Source organism: Solanum tuberosum, unplaced genomic scaffold (genome assembly GCF_000226075.1).
Source record: "Solanum tuberosum cultivar DM 1-3 516 R44 unplaced genomic scaffold, SolTub_3.0 scf00011, whole genome shotgun sequence".
In the NCBI taxonomy this organism is placed as follows: Eukaryota; Viridiplantae; Streptophyta; class Magnoliopsida; order Solanales; family Solanaceae; genus Solanum; species Solanum tuberosum.
The window spans coordinates 1,415,014-1,425,681 of NW_006238938.1; the positions used below are offsets into that span (position 1 = coordinate 1,415,014).

The 10,668-nt window shown below is 32.8% G+C and overlaps 1 pseudogene; it reads right to left on the reverse strand.

Moving 5' to 3' along the window:
- Positions 1–532: 532 nt before the first annotated feature.
- LOC102599861 (serine/threonine-protein kinase HT1-like) lies at positions 533–4,107 on the reverse strand (annotated as a pseudogene).
- Between the last annotated feature and the right edge of the window lie 6,561 nt (positions 4,108–10,668).

Here is a 10,668-nt window from a genome sequence, read left to right on the forward strand (position 1 = left end):
CACCCCAATTTGAAATTTGCGGTGTATTTCAAAAATTCCCCGAAGTTCCACACGAGGTGCCTTTGAATAACGACCAAACATGTCGTTACATTATGGGTTAAGACTAAACCCGCTCCTGCAAAAGTGTCTTGAGTTCAAAAAGATTTTTCATGAAATAATGAATTTAGAATAACATAATGTACAATATGATAAAAGGGTATATGTGAACTACTTATGCATAAAAGAGTATCAACAGTAAATCACAAATAAAACAACACAATAGATTGTAGAATAGACAAGAACCATCATGACAATAGAGCAAATTGGTAGTGCCACCCTGTTATTCATGAATCAACTATCAAAAGTTATTCTACACTAATTAAAAGATACATCCAAGCATAACAATTCACAGCCTTTTCTTCCAAGAACAACTCTCATTTGTTGGACAAGTCAATAACCCAAAAGCACAAGTTCAACAAGTATTGCTTGCCTTCTAATTGATTGTACAATATCATTGATTTAGACAAAGGGAACAAATATAAACTACAGAAAATTATGGACCCCTAATTGGACGAAAGCAAATACAGCTACCAGCTACATCTTCGGGTATCATCCCCCCTCCTTTGCTCGTATCAATTGCTTCTAATAATCTTACTACCTCCTCCATTTCAGGTCGCTTTTCCGAATGTCCATCCCAACATTTCTTCATCACATTGGATAGCGAACTTGGACAACATCGGGAAATTTCTGGTCGCAAATTCTGCAAGAATTAGGTTTTTAATAAAGTGAATCATTTAGGAGAAAGCTACCCATATGTGTCTTTTGGACCAAACATAATTAAAGGTGGCAATATGTAAATGATCAGCATACTAGCAGCAAGCCGAAAATGATCACTATAACAATGCAACCTCGAGAAAAAAACAAATAATTGTTCTAGTTTTAAAGGGTTGAATACTTGAAGGAATAGTGTCAAAGAAATTATGTGTAGTTAAACCAGCATGACATGGTCCTGGTGGCTAAAATAGGATAAGGAAGCAACCATTTCTTAGAAAAAAGTGTTGGCAAATTAAGTTACACGTGGGACCATCCATCCAAGACTATATGCATTAGAAGAAATACAAGGTTAGATATTCAGATTACTTAAACACTTGGATTTCAAAAATTAAATACATAATAAGAATACATAATATCGAGTCAAGTTCCAAAAAAAGAGACAATATATCAGTAACCGCACAGTTTTATAACTGTGACTTGCTAAGTATAATAGGAAATTTGAGAAGCTATATTCTTGACTTCTTCAGATTTGACATGGAAAGTTATATCCTTAGTTTTCACTCGATAGCTGAATGATACATAAAACAAGAACCTATATAGGACCTCAATTTATTTAATATAAAAGTATTTGAAAGATTATTGGAGCCACGCACATAGACATTTGACCCATCATCAAAGATCGCTTCAAACAATAACACTCTGTCTTATGCCAAACTCGACAGATGCAAAAAAGAACAAAAATTTACTGGGAAAATGATGGTGTGAACAAGTGGCAAACCTATCTGACAACAGCAGAAGAAACTTCAGCAAAGCTAAGATCTGGATAAGGAAGATCACAGCAATAAATCTCCCATAAGCAAATACCAAAAATGTATACATCACATTTTCTGTTATAGGGCTTCCATCAAATACCTAAACGATGTACCCAGATAGTATCTATAAGTAGTACATCAGAATAATTGGATTTTCTGTGGATAGAAAAGATTACTTCTAAAGAAAAGTAAAAGGATTGCAGATATCAAACACTACACGTAAAAAAGAGGGTAAACCAATGTTGCTCGGACTCTTAAAAAATATCGATAGGTATGTGTTGGATCCTCCAAAAATAGTATATTTTTGAAGGATCCGACACGTGTGCGGCAACATTTTTGGAGAGTCCGAGCAACTTAGGGGTAAACGAATAATAATATGATACAAGCATCATGTCAGACATTCATAGCAAATCCTACATGTCTTGTAAAAGAATATGTATACCTCTGGAGCCACATATCCAAGAGTTCCAGTTTCACCAGTCATGTCCTGAGGATTTTGCGCCTCAACACGAGCAACCCCAAAATCAGCAATTTTTAGAGTTCTATCCGTATCCAACAACATATTTTCAGCTTTCACATCACGATGTACAATCTTTTCTGAATGCAAATAGCTCAATCTACAAATTCAAGAGGAAAACAAACATCATCCAGTATAATGACCAATTCAATAATGTTATACAAAGACACTTACCCCCTAGATAGATCCAAAGCAAGTTGAATGACAATCTTAAAGGGAAGCTTTTTTTTCCTGTTTTTGTACAAATATTTTTTCAATGTTCCTCCATGGAGGAATTCCACAAGTACACAACAAGCCCGAGAAGGAAGTGTGGTGTAACCCTCGAAAGGATTCTTCGAAGGAATCTTACGATTTGAGGTTCCCATAGAAGCACCCACAAACTGAAAATGAAAACGATATCAAATAAAATTTGGAAACATGGGTAGCTTAATGAGATAAACATCATACCAAATATAAAATTGTGAGCATGTGTTAATCTAAAATTGTTACAGTAGATTGATGATTAAATGTTGAAAACACAATAAAGAAGAAAATGTGTACTTTTGTAACATTTGGATGGTCAAGCTTTTGCCAAACAGTAACCTCCTGCTGAAATGATGCCCGCAGAGCAGCAGTTTCTGCTGCAGTGGTCATGCCATCCTCTCCCCAATCCAACAGCTTCGCTGCACAAATAATATTACATAAGAAAATCTTACGACTATGTTGCGAAAATTCCCTGAAAGATGTTGGAGAATTTGCTCAACTATCTACATTAATGGGTTGGATCCTTTTTCATAAAAATTAACACACTCAAAATAAGTAGATCCAAGTTAGTCCAATCACTGATCTCCTTTAGAGTAAACTTCTCTCAAATGGAAAACTCATCCCAATGTATTTTACTCTATTTGTCAGGTGAAACTATTGTCCTATCCATCTTTTACTCAAAAGTTCATCTCAAAAATGTTTTTTAACTTTTGGTTTCTATGATCTCTGCACTGTTTTCTTCTTCTTTGAACTTGGATTTGCTGCATTTAAGTAGGGGTGGCAAAATCAAACCCAACTCGTTTAAGATTGGCAAAATTAACCCACCCATTCATTAGCTCAACCCATTTCAATCCATTAAAAATTGGGTTGATATGTAACCCGGATTGACTCATGAAAAATCTTGTCAAATTAATTTTTAATTTTTTTTTCAATTTGATATTTTGTGTATAGCCATAATAAAGGAAAAAATAATTTTGCTAGGTACTAAAATAGTTTAAAAGAACTAATAAAATAACTAAGCTTGGTAAATGTTCGGGTTGGGTCTTGACCCGTAATGTAACCCATTACCTAACCCATATTATCCCAACCCGGCTTGACCCAAGCAAATTTGGGTTGGGTTGGGTCTTGATCCAATTGTTGTCTTAACCCATTATGACCCGTCCAAATTTGATCCAACCCGCCCAATATTTAAGATAAGGATCTTTTGGAAGCAGTCTTTCTACCTCCACGAGGTAGTAATAAGTTGTTGGTGGTATCTAAATTCACCTCAAATATCATAAGCTCATCAATGAGAAGGTCATCATGGTACTATATGATGTTAAAAAATTGATGATTTTCACCCTAATAGTACAGCTTGTGACTATAAACATGTAAAAAAACGAATTGCAATTTCTCAACAATATTGGAGTCATGATTCCTATAATTGTCAACCATGAAACAATCTATTTGCGGGAAAGATGTGTTACCTGCAACATCTTGATTGTCATAGGTACCTCAGTAAACAGTACCATATGTTCCTTGAGCTACAAGATACCTTATTTCCAACTTTGAAGGATCAATCTCCCACACTTCCCTGGGCCTTTGGTTTTGATTCTCCACATTGGTTGACCAAACCCTACTCAAGTGCTTCTCCAATTGAACATCCAAACTTTTCAAATCAATTTTGTCCGCTCGGATAATCATATCACTGCTACTTATATTTTTCTCCATACTCTTTTCATCAAGATTTGCTAGACCCTTCAATTTGGACATGTCTCCATCTTCAACTGTAGAGACCTCCATCCACCAGTTAACAAAGCTTCAAGCTTTTGGGGAAATTGATGAGTAAACAATTATTGGTAGTGTCTAAAGATTGATCAAATAGAACAAAAAAAGGTATCTCGAAAAAAAAAAGAGTAATATGCCAAAAAATATGCTTGAAAGGGTCAAAGATGGAGTGACACAATATTTTTAATAGAAAATTTCAACAACACAAACTCTATTTCTAAATCAAATTCCTTTACAAATTAGACCTGAAATCATTGTCAAATTTACAAATTAGACCTGAAATCATTGTCAAAGGAAGAATCATAGAACAATTCAAAGCAAATATTTTATGAACAATCATCCCTTTTAAAAAATAAAATATTTCTTCAAAAAAAGTAAGGGAGAAAGAAGAATACCCAGAATTAGCGATTGAATTAGCCAAAGACAGATTATTTTCGGTAAGAAGAGAAAAGGCACGGTGTTTGCCTTCAAAATGTGAATTTATCCCCCGGTTCCTCGGTCATAAAAAGAAGGTAAAAGGGTCAAAAATACCCCTTAACTTTGTTTTATTGGTTGACTATGTCCTTATCGTGAAGTTATGTTTACCCCTGCCGTTACTAATTTCACCATAAATACCTCTCATTTGACGGAAAGCCCCAAATCAATTAAAATTACTCAATTTCAATTAAAATGACCCATTTCTCTTTAATCCAAACCCGACCCGACCCGACCCACTAAACCAAATTAATTCATACTCAATTAAAACCCCAAACCCATTTGTTTAATCTCCTTCCACCATTAAAACACTTACTATTGAAATCGTCGGAGGTACTTTGCTCGATTTTTTTTTTGGAACAATTTCATCATTTCATTTTTAACATGGGAATTTATAAAGCAAAACACACCAAATATATAAAGTGCTTAATACTGTCACATTTGGAATAACACAAATTGAAAGAAAGAACAATAGTCACCCAAAAATTATTAATAACTAAAACTCATTAAAAACCTATAAGATGATCGGAGTTTGAAATGAGAGTCAAATAATTCACCTGAAACGCAGTAAAATATAACAACAAAAAGAGCAAAACAATAAAAGAAAGTAATTTTTGATGGAGTTGATTGTTGTTGTCGAAGCTGGAGGGCTGATGAGTTCTGGTTTGCTGAAAATGCAGATTTGTAATCTGCAAAACAAACAAAATCGTGAAAGGAAAGGGGAAGAGAAGAAACAATGATGATGGTTGCTTGTTGCTATTGGGTTTCACGAGCTCATGGAGTTGAGGATGTTCGCGGTGGTTTTTCCGTGTCAATGAGGCGGTGGCGGAAAGGGTTGTTTTGGGGTGGTGATTTCTGGTGATTTGGAGGTGAGTGGTGGTTGCTTGGAGGTGTTTCCGATGTGGTTCACCAGAGGTTCTAGTTGGAGAAGGAAGATGGGTTGAGGGAAGTCGACCAATGGGGTCAATTTGGGTGTTTTCTTGTGACATTTTTGGCGGGAGAAAAGAGCCAGTAAAGGGTGGCCTGGTTCGCCAAAGTTGGCGTCTGGTTGTGAGGTGGTTTACAAATTGTTTTCCGCCGGAGTGGGCTGGTTTCAGGTGGGTTTGGTCACCGGCCGAAAAGTGGGTGATGGTGGCTGTGAAAACGGAAAAAATGAGGTCGTTTAGGGGTGATTGTTTGGTGGTTGGACATCAGCGTGGAGATGAGAGGTTGGTCGAAAAAATGGGAAAACAAAGGTTGAAGTTATTGCTTCTTCCTCCCCTATTTTCCCTTTGTTCATCTCTTAGGTTAATTGTTAGAGGTTCGGGCATGGTTTTAAAAATGGGTAATGGGTCGTTTTTTTTAAGATTCGAGTTAATTTTAGTTGATTTGGAGTTTTCCGTCAAATGAGGGATATATATGGTGAAATTAGTAACGGCAGGGGTAAAAATAACTTCACTTTAACAGTAAGGGCATAGTCAACCAATAAAATAAAGTTGAGGGGTATTTTTGACCCTTTTTAGAACCTTATTAGATTCCTCCTACATTTATTTAAATTTTCTTATATCAATATTTTAAAAGTAATTACTATATATACTTTGCCTGAAATTTCTTTACTTTTTCTTTTATGAGATAAATTAAACATAGAAATTTGTAAATTCAATTTATATGTATTTTGAAAATTTAAATATTAAAAATCAAATTAAATATAATACCCCCTCTGTTTCTATTTATATGTCGTCCTTATAAAAAATAGATAGTAATATATTTGTCATTTCACAAAATCAATGCATAAATGACAATATTCTTCCTATTTTACCCATTGAAAGTTATTAGCCTTGAAAATATACATTTGTTCAACATAGAAAAACTAAGTAAATTATTCATGTTCATTGGTTAAATTAGTTAATCAAAGTAAATTAATTCACGTTCATTTATTGAAAACTTGACTTCAAAAGAACACTAAATAAAGGTACAATGATAAACTTACGTAGTTTTTAAAAGACTCTTAAACCTAAAATGATGACATATAAATAGAAACAAAGGGAGTAACAAACTGAAACATTTCTGTCATTTTTATTTTAATAGTGAAAATAATAAAAGAGTGCGAACACAACAATACATTAATAAAAAGTCAGGCAAAAATTGCACTAATATTTTTCATGTAAAAAAACCATATATATTTAAATAACCAATTTGATTTTTTGGCTGATGTCACTATATTAAAAGTATTTGAAACTTTCTAAAGAATGCCACAAATTTCAACAAGTTTGAGTCTTCTCCGCTAGAAAAGTTTTGGCTTGGCTCCCAAAAGTTATTATACCTCATCATACATCTTAACAGACCAAATGAAAACATCAAAATATAAAGAGATAAATGTCAAAAACACATTTAAACTATACTTTTTTTTTAGTTTTATACTTAAACTAGGGGTGTTCACGGTTTGGATAAAAACCGATCCAAACCGAAAAATCGAACCAAACCGATAAAATAAAACCGATTTTATTTGGGTTTGGTTTGGTTTGATTTTAGATTTTTGAAAACTGATAGTATTTGGTTTGGTTATGATTTTATTCGAAAGATCGAAGAAATAACCGAACCGATAAATTATATACATATATTTTATTAATATACATACTTAATATATTGTTTTTATAAACAATTTTAAAGATCTTATACATATTTTCATTAAAATTTCTTTATAATTTACTTATTGAAAGCAAAAATGCCAAAGATGAAAACATTTATCTTATTGATTTCATGTATATGAGTGTCTATGACAATTCTTTGTGGGACTGAAAATGTTATTGTCTCTTCCTTCTAGGCCAATATAGTGAATTTTAAAGCTTTATTGATAGTAAATTTAGTGATCGAAAGTTTAGTAATTTAAGTCATTCTAACTATTTTTCGTTTTGAATGATTGTTGTCACTTTTTTCACATTTTGAATGAATTGTTTCTTTTATTTTTGTGTATGGTTAATAACCGAATAACCGAACCAAACCAAACCGAAACTGATAACCACCAAACCGATAAATGTATATTATATTTGGTTTGGTTTGGTTTGATAATTTTAAAACCGATTAAGTTGGTTTGGTTTTGGTTTTGACCAATAACCGATCCAAATCGACCCGTGAACGCTCCTAACCTAAACTATTGAGAGAGTGAGTTTCATACCTAAACTATCACTTTTTAGTTTGACAAACACACTTCTCTCTTTTATTTCACTCTCATCATGGTGTGTGTAATACACTCTCTCTTTTATTTTAAAAAATTGTCACATCACACTCCACATGGACAAAATATTCAACCTTGACAAAAATTAAATAAATTATTAGTACTCCCTCCATTCCATATTAAGTTAATTTTTGAGGCATTTTCCATTTTTCAAATTAACTTAATTGTTCAATTTTCAAGACTATGTTATTCTTCCAATTTTACCCTTCATTAGTTAGTATTGGAATTAGTGATTTAATTAATATTTAGTTATTTTAATCATAAATTTGAGATGGTCAGTCACCACGCACCACCCTCTTTTCTACTCTCCCTCTTTCTTTTGTTTTTTTTTCTTCTTTTGATCTGAAAACTATATGCTCTTTTTATGCTTTACCCCATCACTAGATTTATTATCTGTGAACTCCAATTAGTGATAAAAGAATAATTGGTATCAAATCAAAACACTAAGGAAATGTTGTACCAGAATTCAAAAGGAGTAAAAGAGGTAAATCCAGCCTCCCTTGTTCATCAAAAAGTGGTATATGTCGTCATTGCCATCGCCATTGACCGATTCTCCTATAATGATTTCCCAAATTGAAATTATAGGCTTTTCAAAGGTGTTTCTTTTCTGTTATCATCAAACCCATATAAAAAATAAAAAATAAAAAGAGAGAGTGCATACAAATTGATATAATGACTATCAGCAGCACTCTACTCCTTGCTTAGTGGCCTAGAAAAGTATATTATGATTGTGTTTGGATCGATGATGATTACTTATTATTGTTGTAATATTTTTTCGTCTGGCTGTCGCCTGTGATCTTGTTTTGGCCTCAGGATACATTGATACTTTGATACTGCAGGGTTCTTGGGCCTACAAATTGATCGTTATACCAGGTAGATCGTGCCTATGGGCCAGGTAGAACGTGCCTACGGATCGGGTAGACCGTACCTACAGCTCGGGCAGGCTATAGTTGTGGAGTAATATATATATTTATATATATTAATGTGTTTTTTTATATATTTTGGATAGGTCGGGGCCCTATCCATCCAAGTATTGTATTCATAGAGGCTTACAGACTAGTGTGTTGGTTTGTATAGCCTTGTTGTTGGCCTTGTTTGCTGGTCGGATGAATTTTCATAGTTGTTTAATGTGTTGTTTAGATCTATACTTGGTTATAGCTTCTATATAGAGATCATGGTGGCTTTGATAGCCCACATAGAATTTATGCATTCCTAGATATAATGTTGATCACAAAAGCCCAAACAGACTTGTGTGCTATCTAGTTATTATTTTATATGAACTATTGGGAGTAGCTATTTTCTTTTTAAAGTTGTTGACAGAGTCATTGCTGGTAGAGGGCTTATTTTTAAGACGGGATATACTTATTTGTTTTCTTGAGTGTGGTTGTCATGCGCCATTAGCAAATGGTTCAGCAGGGTCGGCTCAAGCCTATATTTTGGCATTAGGTGTCAGTTGCATCCCTCAAGTTTGGGTCGTGACAAAGACCTTGATTTTTTTAGTTGACATATATAATTTGAATGACAATAACATACCTAGCGGCTAGCATAATCCTACAAATGAGGTTTGTGAAGGGTGATGTATATATACATTATGAAGTAAGAATGCAAACAAAACAAATTTTCAGTGAGAAATATAATATAAAGTTTAGAATGATAAAACCTTGTTCAAGAATTTGATAAATTGATATAATGATATCGTAATAGTGTTGTGTTGCTTCAATATAATGATAACTTATTACAATGTTCGAAATTTGAAGGACATAAAAACATATTTGATCTTGATAAAATACATCAAATCACCCCTGAACTTGACAACAAAACTTACTTTAGCACTTTAACTACACGGGCATTTAAGTACCCCTCCCATTTAACAACTTTCAAGTGAATTTAATATCACTCTAACATCACAATACCATTCTTACACTAAAAAGTGCATTACACGTGCGCCACATTAGTGCCACATCAACGGGACATCAGAGCCACGTAAATAATTATATTTAAATTTATTTTTTTGTTTATTATTGAAAGACATCTTTTTGCGTCATAATTATAAAATGTCAAGCAATGAATCACCCAAAATTCAAGAAAGTTGCATCAAATTTTTAGTTCTAATGTAGGCACACACCTTGTTGATGAAAGGTGTGGAGCTTGAGGGTATAATTAAATATGTCATTATTAAAAGGAATTAGTATATATTATCGCATGATGCGCGAATAATATTAGAAAAAGTGATTACATTATACATTATATTTGAACATATATATTATTTGTTTGAGCATACCAAATTTTGTTTCACAGTCATAGTTCATTCAAGTATTCGTAAAAAAGGAATTACTTAATTTTATCTAGTAAAAATGTAAGTCTCATTTTAATTTTTTTTTTCTGGAAGTCAAACTAATATCCAATATTTAATTGTCGTATGTCTGAAAAAAATAGAAGTGTTAAATATCATAGTTTTTAGGTTAAGCAGTTGAGAGCAATTTTTTTTGTGTGTGAAAATTTATTATCTTTAACTTAAAATTCAAAGAAAAAATAAATTTTCAACTCATGCTAAAAACACCCTATCTTCTATTTTTGAGTTTCATATCTAAACTATTGAAAGTGTGAGTTTTATACCTAAACTATTACTTATTAGTTGGAGAAACGCACATCTATCTTTTATAACACTCTCATCATCATGTGTGTAATACACTCTCTCTTTTATTTAAGAAAATTGTCACATCACACTCCACATGGATAAAACATTTTACCTTGACAAAAATTAAATAAATTATTAATATTAGTTAAAATTAAAGATTAAAAAATTATTATCACAAAAAAAAAATTTATAAAATAAAATGCAAAATAATTTTCTTACCCCACTCCATCACTTTCTCTCACCGTAATCC